Source organism: Struthio camelus, chromosome 14 (assembly GCF_040807025.1).
Source record: "Struthio camelus isolate bStrCam1 chromosome 14, bStrCam1.hap1, whole genome shotgun sequence".
Taxonomy (NCBI): domain Eukaryota; kingdom Metazoa; phylum Chordata; class Aves; order Struthioniformes; family Struthionidae; genus Struthio; species Struthio camelus.
In genome coordinates this window covers 4745666-4758195 of record NC_090955.1, presented here as the reverse complement: position 1 = coordinate 4758195, position 12530 = coordinate 4745666, and the positions used below count along the sequence as shown (strand labels likewise).

At 42.2% G+C, this 12530-nt stretch overlaps 1 protein-coding gene across 5 annotated transcripts in view; it reads right to left on the bottom strand.

Moving 5' to 3' along the window:
* The window catches only part of LOC104153258 (contactin-3), a 251764-nt gene that overhangs the window by 115629 nt on the left and 123605 nt on the right, over window positions 1-12530 (bottom strand). For 2 of the 5 annotated variants that reach the window (XM_068960387.1, XM_068960391.1), the window contains exon 1: window positions 8651-8755. The exons of 1 other annotated variant lie outside the window; for it this stretch is intronic. The gene's annotated coding sequence lies outside the window, so the exon portion shown is untranslated. Of the gene's footprint in view, window positions 1-8089; window positions 8106-8650; window positions 8756-12530 lie in introns of those variants that run through there. 2 more of the 5 variants (XM_068960390.1, XM_068960389.1) reach the window with 2 other exon arrangements.

The window sequence follows — 12530 nt, the reverse complement described above, 5'->3', positions numbered from 1 at the left end:
AGAGCGCCACATAATATGATTTAACTGCCTTAGAGCAAAGGAGAACTACTCCCATTAAAGCCCTGAGATTCTGTCCAGCCTGTAGAGAGCGAGGTTCTCCCCCACTGGGACTGGTAAGTACTTACTTCAGGGCTGAAATTACGTAGCAGACCAGAGAAATCCTCCTCACCAGCTAACTATAAGCTTTCAAGAAGATTTATATGGTCAGAAAGACAACTGCTATCATGAGTTAGGGAAGTTTCTCATTTAATACAACTCTCTTCTGTAACTAACTGTGTAAATCCCACCTCCACACCTGCAGTATTTCAAATATATAGATAAATATTGCATATTATTATAACCCTATACTACCCATACCATTAAATTTACAAATCCTACTTTTTTAACGCATGCAAATTCCAACAAGTCTTTAGAATTACTTAAAAGAACATCCTCTAGTCTGGCTTACTACAATTTTCTGCAATAAAATATTTTATTACAGACAGTAAATTCAACAAAATCTTAAAGATAAGTGCATTTTTTCTTAGCGTTTTTGAAAAACCTGAGCTAATACTTGAATAATTTTCCCCCTAGCATTCAGGTAACAGTTTATAATTTCCAAACTTGAGATAGTAAATGCAAGCACATATAGGGTCTCCTACTAATCTTTATAATAGAAGGGAAAGACTCAAAGCGTACCCATATCTATGGGACAGTGTATGTTAACAGCTCTTGATCACTTCCAGTTTGTATGTCTTCCCTTAGAGCATGTGTTTTTAAAAGCACAAAAAACAGATTTTGCAGAAGTTATTTTCATCATCCAGGAGCATGTTCCCAAGCATAACACACTTGTTTAACAAGGAAGAGGTACTGGTGGTCAAGCAGTGACCTAGCAGAAATGCTGTCAAGCTATATTGTACTTTACAGGTTACCTAGTAAAACAGACATGCATGTACTACCTTTTCTTATTGTCATTTACAACCTACATCAATACACTTGGTTGAGATGTTAAATAACTCGAGATCCAGAAGTGAGCTTTGCTCCCAGTCATAACTTCAACTATGCACACAGTGACCTGTGCTATATACTTCTAACAGAAAATGTCAGACAACTTATGAGTAAATCAAGGAAAATATTGGGGATAAAAAATAAAAAATAAAACAAAGCCATACATACAACACACCCCCAGCACTCCACAGCACAGTGAATGCTGCTTTCTTTTTCTTTTTTCAAATATGAATTTGGGGCTCTACACAGAAATGTGCATGATTCAAAAAGCAGTTCTGTACGAGTGTCTTGTACTGACACGAACAGTCCCATCATCCATGGGAGCGTTACTCCCCTGCGTCTGCATATACAGGATCAGGAGCAATAAGGGTTACTACATCTTGGCACTATCATTAGCTGTCCTGTTCCCAGGAAAGCCTTATTTCTGTCATTCTGTATCCTGCTGGTGGGCTCCCTAGCATCTAATAAGCTGAAGCTTTTTCCTCCCTCAGTAAGCAGTTGGATAGCAGCCAAAGACCCTGTTTTCAGAAAGTTGTAGAAACAGACTATCTTTGACCCATCTAATTGAAAGAGATTAACAAGACAGATGGACAGGCAGGCAAGACGCACATATAAAGTGACTGCATAAGCCTTACTTCCGCAGGAAAACAGGATGAAAATCTAACATTTGGCTACGGTTAAGAAAGGTAAGCTACGGCTTCTGCGTTAGTCATAAGAGTCTGATTTCCCAGTTTCTCCATGTAAAATAACTCCATAATTACACACCATTAAAAAAGGATTTTTCATCTTATATGTTTCACCTTGAATTCCAAGAGAGCAGATTTCAGAGTGTTTTCAAATCCAGAGATGCATGATTTTTCTGTAAACGAACTGTGAAAAATCAGTATGCCTGTAAGCTAAACAAAACTTATCATTTACTGACGTGCTTTGGATTAGATTAGACAAGACTGCTCCTTATGTAGCCAAGTAGTGCAATACACGGAAAATGATTGTTCTGACCTCAGTGCAAGTGAAAGGGACACTGGCCACACTTTACATTAAGCCATATTGCGGAAAACTAGCTGATTTTCCCCATCCATTTACACTAAAGAGAGCGCTACGGCTACAAAAAGCTGTGATTTATTAGACTGTAAATCTCAAAAAGACCTACGTATGTTGAGTTGTAATACTCTTCTGAATTGTCAAGGTCTATTGAAGTGAAACATACCCACCAAATTACAAACATGGCACCATGATTTCAGCAGAGCTGCAGAAATAATGTGTATTTTTTTTTTTTAAATGAGTTAATACACCAAAAATGGGAATGACGGAAGAGCTGTTTTTAAAACAATTAATGCAGGGTGGCCCACCATGGCTTGAATTAAGATGGAAATAGAAAAGTAATCTGGATTAATCTAGGCAAGTTTAAATTTGAACTATAAATTCTCAACAAAACTCAAAGTGTTGAGCTATAGTAAAATTCAAGATTCCTCTCTTCACCACTATAATTGAAATTAGAAGCATGTCTTTCCTTAAGTATAGAAAAAGATGAACAGTGTAGAATAATAGGTATATGATAATAGAAGTGAATCCTGCCTATACCCAAGACCTCCGATGCTTTATGAGCTACTGGCAAAAGGTGTTACTCAAAAAGACAAAGTCTTGATTCTGCAGCTTCCCTGACATTAAGCTACATCAAGTGACTTACTGTTATAAAAATACGCTTTATTCAGTTTTCTTTCTTCAAAGATATACTAAAAGAACTAATTTGAAACAGTTTAAGCATTTTTGCTGAACATGAGCTACAGTAGAAAGGCAGAAAGCCCTCAGTGACACACACGCACCTTGCTATATAGATACAGCATAAAAGGTCTTGCTTCACTCTTAACTGCCTGTTACAATTGCGATGCATCAGGCAGCGCACTAGTCTTGTGTGTAAGAAAGGAAAGTTACTGGCATTGTCTTGGTGCTCAGATTTCATTTGCACAAAGATTTTGTAAGGTCCTTCATGCTCCTACATGTTAACTCCTTGTCATCATAAAACACATTTTTCCCCTCAAATTGCCATTAACAAATTCAAAGAATACACACCCTATTAAAGAGATTGTCATCCCTGCCCTCTGTCTACACATCACAAAAGGAGTGATCCTTTAAAGAAAAGGGGAAAACCAACTAACTGAATTTTTGCAATCTTACTTCATCTGCCTATTTACATAGTCACGTGCCGTTTCAGCATCACTCTCAGCGTGCAAGATCTAATTATTTTTTCCCCCAATGTTTGGGTTTAGCTAATAAAAAAAACCTTCAAACAAAAAAATAGAATCGCTTAAGAGAAATGACAGTTCAGCCAATTGTTAAATTTACAAGGCACGCTCTTCATAACAATAAATATCAATATAAATTTATGTCTGGAATTATACTCTACGGTAACAATTTGCATGTTCCTAATATTTAGAGAAGCCCAACTCATTGCACTGTAATTAACTCAGAGTAAACTAATTAAAAGAAATACATTAGTGTGTTTGATGCAATGTGGTAAGATAGCAGTACAACTTTCTGTAATAGTATATATGGTACGACTAACATTCTTTGTGACCCAAATTACTGTATAGCATTACCTATAATGCAATCTTACTGTAAGCGTGAAGTATATATTGTTATATTGTTAGCTATCCTTACAGCATCAGTGCATGAAAACAAAGTATTAGGTTCAATGTTATATGTGTGCTTCAACTCATTAATATCTCCATACAAATACTTGCAATTGTAGTGTTGCGCAATGTATTTTTTGTTCTGGAGAAAATTAGCAGGGACACGAGGCAGCTTTGAGATGTTCTATGTGTAAGGCTATAGATGGGGTTTTGTAGGAACACGCTAAGAGGCAGGGGAAAAGATTAGCGATAGGAACAGCAAGCAGTATTAAGCAAGCGATGCAGAAAACAGGCTTTCACATGGAAGCTGCAGGAGTAGGCAGAGAGGGAAAAAGAATTATCGGCTTTTAGCCAAAATATTCAAACATAACCGCAGCACCACCAGATCACATAAATTCATTCCACATCACTGCGACCCTTTAAGAAGGAAGAAGGAATAAATCTGACTATAACGGACCTTGAACCTAGATAACCCAAAAGAATGCAGCGTTACAAATACTAGCTCTGTAAGCCACAGTAGCACTTCCAAACAGAAGAACTCTGAAGTTTATTCATTTATTTTTTAGGTACCCAGTAGATAACCAATCAACAAGTACCTCCCAGACAAGTCTAGTCACCTCTGTTTTTACTTCCTGTTGTCCGAAACACTTGCTCAGAGGTCCTTCACATCCTATGTTTCCGTGTCTCGTTTCCCGGGGGTTCACCAAGCCAGTAGCGCTGCAATACATATTTTAGTAACTTCATGCTCCACAGTCAAACACTACCAAACACAGACAGAAAGCAGTTTCCTGTTGTTTGCACTCATGATTCTCAATACATTAATATAGGTGTACTGGCTTCAAATACTGTCCATTCTCACATGACAAATTTCTCCAGGAGAGCATAAGCAGGCTTCAGACATATTCCGGTTCATTGCTGAACATTACTTCAGTCGTTATGACTGCTGTTTTATTCAGCTACATATACAGCAATTTTGCCAGTTAATTACTCACTACATTGGCCAACAGATTAATTTTTCAAATGAGCATTATTTAAAAGTGATAGTTTGGAGAAACATGAGCTATAAGAAGAAAATCTCTTATTCACTTCAGGGAAAAAATTTCAGTATTTTTAATGTATTCAAAGTATTTTAACAGTAGAAAACTAGACCTTCCCCTCGGAATGCCAAAAAAAAATAAGAATATTTAGAACATTCCATTACACCCTTTCATCTGTTCTGTAATCATCCCTCTTCTTTTTTTAAATTCAAGATAACTGAACTGTAAGTAAAGGCTGCAGAAGTCTTCCGGAGTGCCACTGTGAAAAGGTGGTCCCTATATGTTTTCAATTTGCTTAGAGACAACAAGCACAGTGCCAGCCTATAACCTGGGAAATCCTTCCAAAGATAAAGGCTCTTTTAAATAAAGTCAATGTTATGTACATTATGAGATATATTTTAATCATTTTTTTTCCCCTCAGATCCAAGTTAAACATGCATATTTTAGCTTGACACTAAAAAGACCAGCTACCAAGTTGCTTTGGTAGATCCATAACTTTCCTGTCCAGAAATCTTCAGCCCAGGGATATGCAAAGTGTATAGTCAACCGGGATACAGGCATATACTTCCGTGAGAGACCTTAACTAAAGCCGCTAGTATCACACTAGCGAAGCTACAGAAAGTTATGTGTAGCGCTAGAGCTATCCAGTGCCCCATGGCATGCTCCAAACCCCAGACGCTCTCTTAGTATTTTATTTCTCTGTGCAACAACAAGAGGACACTGCAGAACCTGTTTCAGAGTAGCACTCTATCAGCCTAGGATAAATCTTCGTTCTCCACCACTGACTCCCTCCCTTCTTTCACGCTGCAACACCGAGCATGAGCCCAGTATGTCTCAAATTACCAGTTATTCCACTCAAGGATAAGTCAAATAGTGCCGAATCTTCTGATGTCTAAAGAAGTTACGATCTCACATCAGTTCCCTTAACATAAAAGGTACCAAGTTGCAGATGAACTATGCAACCCCTGACGTACTGTTCATTAAGAGACTGTCCACAAAAAAAACAATTTTGGAAATCCTGTAGCAAATGCCAGTATTATCTTCCAGATCCTCAGCTCTGACCAAATGTAAATCAATGAATAGCGAGTTACAACTCCTATTTCTTCAGCATAAGCAGAAAAGACCCACGCCTTCAGCCGAGAAAGCCCATAGTTCATCCCCAGCACAAAGCAATGCTAAAACTGATATGGAGATGTAAAAACACTACAAAGCCTGTAGGTGATCTGGTGAGCGAGTGAACTTACTGAATAGCAGGATATAAAAGTAAATAAACTACAGACACACAGAGCACAGCACAATTAAAGGACAGGAACGCACCTTTAAATTGCAGTTGAACATTGTTAATACAGTCTCAAATCAATAACATTCCTAGTAAGAATTATACACATTTATCACACAATTTTTCCTAGTATGCTTTCTCAAGTTCATTTGCCAGTTTATCATGAAAAGTCTCTTCCATAATAAATAGCCTTCTAAGAATAACTCTACATATAGTAGGAATACTATGTAAATGTTATAAGTCAGTTCAGCATTTCCATTACTAACTTGGAATATTTTGTTTGTAACTTCCCATAGTATTTCTTCTAAAAACGGGAAGTATAACACTCTTCACAAACCTAGCATGCAGCTCAAGCTACAGTTCAAGTTATTCTTGCAGACTATCGCAGTCAGTAGCTTGGAGTTAGTTTGTCCGTCAAAAGGTCTTGGGTATTTTGTTTGTTCATTATGCAAGTGCCAAAAAAAACAAATGTAAATTACTATTTCATGTAAAATAAGTCACATAAAATAAACATGTCAACAAAAAATATTAAAAAAAAATCACAGCATATTGCTTTTAGCTGTCCTCAGTGTCGTTAGGAAAAATATCATGACCAACCAGTTTGCACCCAAGGATACTGCTGGATCATTTCACATCAGAAGTAGACTGATACCTCTCAGATGTGTATGACAAAATGATGTTTGAACTTAAGCTAATCCACCCTGGCACCATATTTAATGGCAAAAAGGTTGTCAAACCCAGTAAAACATGAACAACAAATAAAATCAAGAAGTTCTAAAAAAAAAAAAAAAAGGCAAAGCACTGTCGTTGAAGAACAAACACCAAAGTAGAATAAACAAAAACTAGAGAGATATTGTAGAGAACCACTGCATAGAAGAAACAGAGTAGATCTAATCACCTAGTCTGTATTTAGCTATGTTACCGTTGCTTTGAGTTATAGTATGATATTACAGAAACTTAGTGTACAACTCCATCTTTTTTCATGTCTGATGGTCAGCTCCTGCTTTGTCAGAATTTAACAGAGATCAAGAAACAACTTTACTTCAAGATAAAAACCCATATTTGTTCAAAATTAAATTAATAAAGAACTAGACAAACTAAAGAATGATTTTTTTTTTAAAGCTAGTATCTGGTTCTAAAAGGTTCTGAGTATATAGTTAGCCAAGAATGTAAATCAAAATTGTTCGGAGAACAGTACATTCCTATGTTTTTTTAATGTAAAAAATGCTTTACATGTCCTGAAGGGTGTACAGAAAGAACAAGTCCATGATTCAAGAGGTTTAAAAAAAAAAAAAAAACAAAATCCGACAACAACAACAAAAGCTTTTCACAGGAGGTTTGTTGTTGGTAAACTGCATGTCAGCATTCCCAACAACATCAAAGGATAGAAAGCTCATATACTCAGGTTCCTGAATTTCCAAAAATTATTAGCACTTCATTAAAACTAGAGAAGCACAGCCTTATCACTTGAGTTACTCCAGTGTCATACACACGTATGAACATTAAACAATGATTGGGGGGAAAAAAAAAAGGAAGCAAACATTTGTATTTTCAATAATTCAGTGTTTTTATGCATAAAGCTAATTCTCTGAATAACATCAAGCAAACATTACCCTGTTTGCAAAGACACAATATTTAGAGGTCTCTGACAAAACGTGCACAGGTGACTTGGGTAACCATTTTCAAAAGGACAGGCTCCAACACCGAGTCACTGAGAGGCAACAGGGAAGGAAGCTGGCATGGTCCTAAATCACCCATTCACCTCAATATTTTTCTAGCCCTTACAGAGTGGCTTGAATAGAAAGGAAATTTTATGAAGTGTTTACAAAGGAGGAAAAAAAACGTTTATTAGAATTAAAAAGAGCCGTTATAGCCCTGCATAACATGCAGAAATGCAGTCTGCTTACTGAATTAAGTCAGTAAGAGCAGCAGCAAGAGGTTCTGCCGCTGCTGTAGAAGAACGCACGAAGTACCAGTATTGCACCTTCTCACGTTTTTTCTTAAGCTCGACTGCAAACACCTTTAGCAAGGCAGGAAATTTAACCCCCACCGCTTCTTCGAAATAAGGCATGGAACCTTCTCCAAGGTATTTAAAAATAAAACCTACGAACAGCGTGCATCATGAGTCACCGGATCCGCTGGCGAACGCGCCTTACCATCCGCAGCCCGAGCCGAGTTTCCTCAGAGCCTGCGGGGTCGCAGCCCCCCGGGCGGCGCCGCCACCAGACCCGCCGCCCGTTTAACGGCCGCCGCCGCCGCCCGTTTAACGGCCGCCGCGCGACGCCCCCGCCGCGCCCCTCCCCCCAGGGTGCCGCCGCGTTACAAACTTCGCCCTCGCGCGCCCCGCGGCCGCCGCTGCGCAGCGGGCCATCGCGCCCCTCAGCAGCGCGCCCTCGCCGCCGCTCCGGCCCCCGCTGCGCCTCCCGGGCCCGCAGCGACGCGCCGACCCAGCGGCTGCTAAGGACGGCTGGCGGCGCGGAGCGGAGGCAGCCGCATGCTCCGGCGGTGCGCAGACCGCGAACGCCGCCGCGCGAGGGCGGCGATGCGCCTCCCGGGGGCAGCCGCCCCGCCGGACCCCCGCCGCCCGCGGGCGCGGAGCCCAACTTTGTTTCGCCAAGTTGCCCGCCTCCAGCCGCCTCCTGCCCGCCCGCTCCCCCAACCTAGAGGAGGAGCCGCCGCCGCCGCCCCCCTCCTCCTCCGGCCGCGCAGCCACCCACCTGCCGCCCGGCCCGGCCGGGGAGCAGCCCGCTGTAATCCCGCCACTCCGGCAGCGCCCGGCTCCTCTTCTGGAGCGGCGAGCGCCGCGCCTCGGGCGGCCGGGCGGGAGGGGCGGGGCGGGAACCGCCTCCCTCCCACTCTCCCTCCCTCCCTCCCTCCCTCCCGCCGGCGGGCGGCCCCGGCCCCGGCCGGCGGCGCGAAGAGCCGAGCCGAGCCGAGCCGAGCCGAGCCGAGGCGAGGCGAGGCGGCCGCGCGCGCGGAGCGGGAGGGCGAGAGGCAGGTAGCGCTCGCTGCCGCGGCCGGGGAGAGGCGGCTCGGGCTCTCGCTGCCCCTCCGTGCCTTACAGCCAGCGTACGCGGTATCTACAGAGACAGTTGACGCGTAAGGGATTAAATAAAAACTCCATCTAATTTCTGGGCTGGAAGCCCAGGGAGACAATCAGGTTCGCGTAGGTCTCTGTGTAGGAGCCGGATGGAGGTTTTATTGAATCTGGCTCCAGCTGATCACAGTGTTATGGCTGCGTTGCTGCAATTAAGGCTGGGCGCAATTCCTGCAAGTCCCCTTTCTAACAAATAGTAATACGTTTCCTGAAACCTCTGTTGTCTTCCAGGATCCCGAGCAACAGGAGAGCGTGCGTTGTAGTCAGGTTGGCCTGAGTGAAAGTCACGGAGCTACGCGGCAGCGGCATCCGGCCTCGCGGCCCCAGTGAAACCGCTGCCCGCGCCAGCAGGGAAGGGCTCCTCGGTAGCTGCCCGGCTGCGCTGACCCCTGCACGGCCTGGGGGACCATCGCTCCCGGGGCCGGGACGAGAAGGAAAACGTTCGCTTTCTTAACAAGGAAGATTTAAGTTGCTGCCCCCCGTCTCCTCTCCTGTCCGTTTGTGTGGTGAAATACTGCAGCGTGCTAAGTGGAGGAACTGCGGCACCCCCTTCTCTGGGGACTGGTACACAGCGGACAAACACCCGCCGACCCGACTTAGCGCCTATCCGCAAGGGACCTGAGGAGACGTGGCACTGCTGTGAGGAAGGGAGGCTGGAAAATAAATTAGAGAGACTACGAGATGGGTGTTAATTGGCAGACTCATATGATTTAAGGACTTACCGTCCATGAGCTGAGCACTGATGTTCATACTAAGATGGTTCAGCTCAGCTTAGGTGTGGAGTAGGAACGCGTGCTCAGTCTGTTACTGTAGCTTAGCTAATGCATGGCACGCAATGAATTAAAGCACGGCAACTCTATTACGGGGCTAAGACTCTGCTTTGGACGTTTGCCTAGAAGATGATGTTAACTTTTTTATTATTGCACAGTCTCACGATAGGCTGACCAAGCCTTGGTTTTACAGCAAACTACAGTGTAGCATCTCCAGGAAGCAGCACAGTGGCTACTCACACCGGAGCAGGGCGTCAATTTAGTACTGACTCGGGGAAAAACCTGAAATGCAGTAGATGGCTCTCTTCCCTCTGAATAGCTTCCTCAGAGCTCCCCCATTCACGTATCCCCTGTGCCTGATTCACCTGGGCTTACCAGACCCGACAAGCTCACAGACCTGTGGCATAGTTTTCAACTCGGAAATATGTGCTTTAGCTCTCTTTTTATAGGCAGGATGGCCCGCATTTTTATGCTTGACTGACCACAGTCATTAAAATTTGGAAAATGCATTTTGCAGTTCACCTTCCCTTATGACCTAGTCTACCTCCAGCCAAGTCCCACACTTGAACTACTTCGGCCAACTAATACAATTATTATTTTTTTAGTTCCAACAATTATTTAAATCAAGGGCTTCCAATTCCTATCACAGGTATCAAGTTACACCATGTAAAAATGCAGGTTTTTTGAAGTTTGTCAGAGAAACGCTTTATGAGATTGTTAGATCAAAAAGATGACTCCAACCTTTGTGAAGACGAGTAAAAAGAAAGCACTCTTTCCCTCCCTCCTTTTATAGGAACCCAGGCATGTAGATACAGTGGTTTAGTAAATATTTTGCCTTTATCACTCATTTCAGGAAACACAGCAAATGCGCAATATCACAGTATACTTACTGAAAATAATCAATTTGTAGACTGTAAACTCTCTGAGGCTAGATGGCGTGTTTTCATCCAGTACCTGATACTAAGATAACCTTCTGCCACCCGAGGCTTCCGGGCGCTACTGTAATATACACGTTTAATAATAACAACCTAATTGAATATCCCATGCTACTTCCAGCCTAATGGTTTCTTTTAGTTCTACTTGTCATTCAAACATCACTGTGGGCATGCCACAGAAATTATATGAGAAGAGATGCTTCCACTGTAGTATTGTCTAATTAATGCTTCCTAAGGATTAAAGTGAGGGGGAAAAAAACCCCAAACTTTGATTTATGAGCGTGGTACGGGTATAAGCAGGTGAATGAATATAATGATATTTAAGTAAATCAGCTAAGAAACTCCCTAAATAATAATTAGGGAAAACCAAACTTAACCCCTCCTCCACCCTGATGTCAGCCGGCAAAGACCTAAAACTATCAACTGACCTCTTGTTCCCATTACTTACGCACCCCCTCACCCCAGCACTGATTACGCTTATCTGAGGCCTTGCAACTGCATGCACAATTGATAGATTATGCATTTTTTCAAGACCAGGGTCAAGTGCAGTACCTGGATGGTATTCTGAGCATGTGTTATCACAAGAAAACGTGCCGGTTCGTCAAGGCACAGAGAGACTTCCTACTGTGGCAGTGTCAGAGGATAAGCTGCATTCACGCTTGAGCTTGGTCCACAGTCGTTTCATGTCACTGGTGTTGCTAATGCAGATGCCAATATCAGATGAGCTACTCATGCCCACAGCCATCTGCATTTTATCACCATTTTGTATAATCCTGCTCTCAATCGGTCTAGGAGACATTCTATTACAAAGGATGTAATGCTAAAAAGTTACGTTTTCAGAAGCATCCAGCAACAGTGTAGCCCAATTTCCCCGAAGTCAATGGTAACACTTCTTTCGGCATCAACTGCGATCAATTAAATCATCAGCATCTTAAAAATTCCATTTCGCTGTCTCCATGAGCTCCTGCTCTTGCTCATGAAGTAGAGAGTGTAACTGGTGCTGGAACAGCAGGAGGGAACGGCTGGGAGGGGGAGGCTAACGAGAGGCCCTGTCTGTATTAAGGAAATTAATTATGTGACTGGATTAAACTGCAGTGCTTAAAGCCCTGCTTCACTCTGACTCAGGCTATACGCATTAAAGGGTGTAATAACGACAGCAATGTTGTCATATGGATGCAAATTTCCTTAATGCAGCCAGGACCTAGATCAGGCCACAGTGACTAATACAAAACTGATAAAAGAAAGTGAATTATTTGCAATTGTACTGGAGAGTATGATACAGAGAGAAAATGATAATAGGAAAGTTAAGTGCCTAGTGAGCGCAAACTGATATACAATACCTTGAAACCACAGAGAGAGAGAAAATTAAAGTGGTGAGATGATATCACATATAGGTAGATGGAGACATAAAAGCAATCTATGAACCACGGGAAGAAGAAGAGGGCGAGAGCATGATCTTTTCAGAGGCACAGCCATTTGTCTATTAGAAATGAATAAGTGGCTGAAGACTAATTCCATTAAACAAGCAATTCCAGTTTTGTCTTTATTTCGGGTTTTGTTTGGCTTTGTTTCTGTGTGTCATGGAAATATCTGTGTATTAATAGATATTCATTTTAATACCATTAGAGTAATCTGAACATCTGTAGCTACTAGACATTAAAATAAGATTACTTCCCCATATATCAAGTTATTTTCATAGTACTTCTACCTGATTTTGTCATATCTATTAAATGCAGTGGCTCAGTTCTTATCATTACCTATTAATTGGCAACCTTGAGCTCAAATGTTAAGCAGA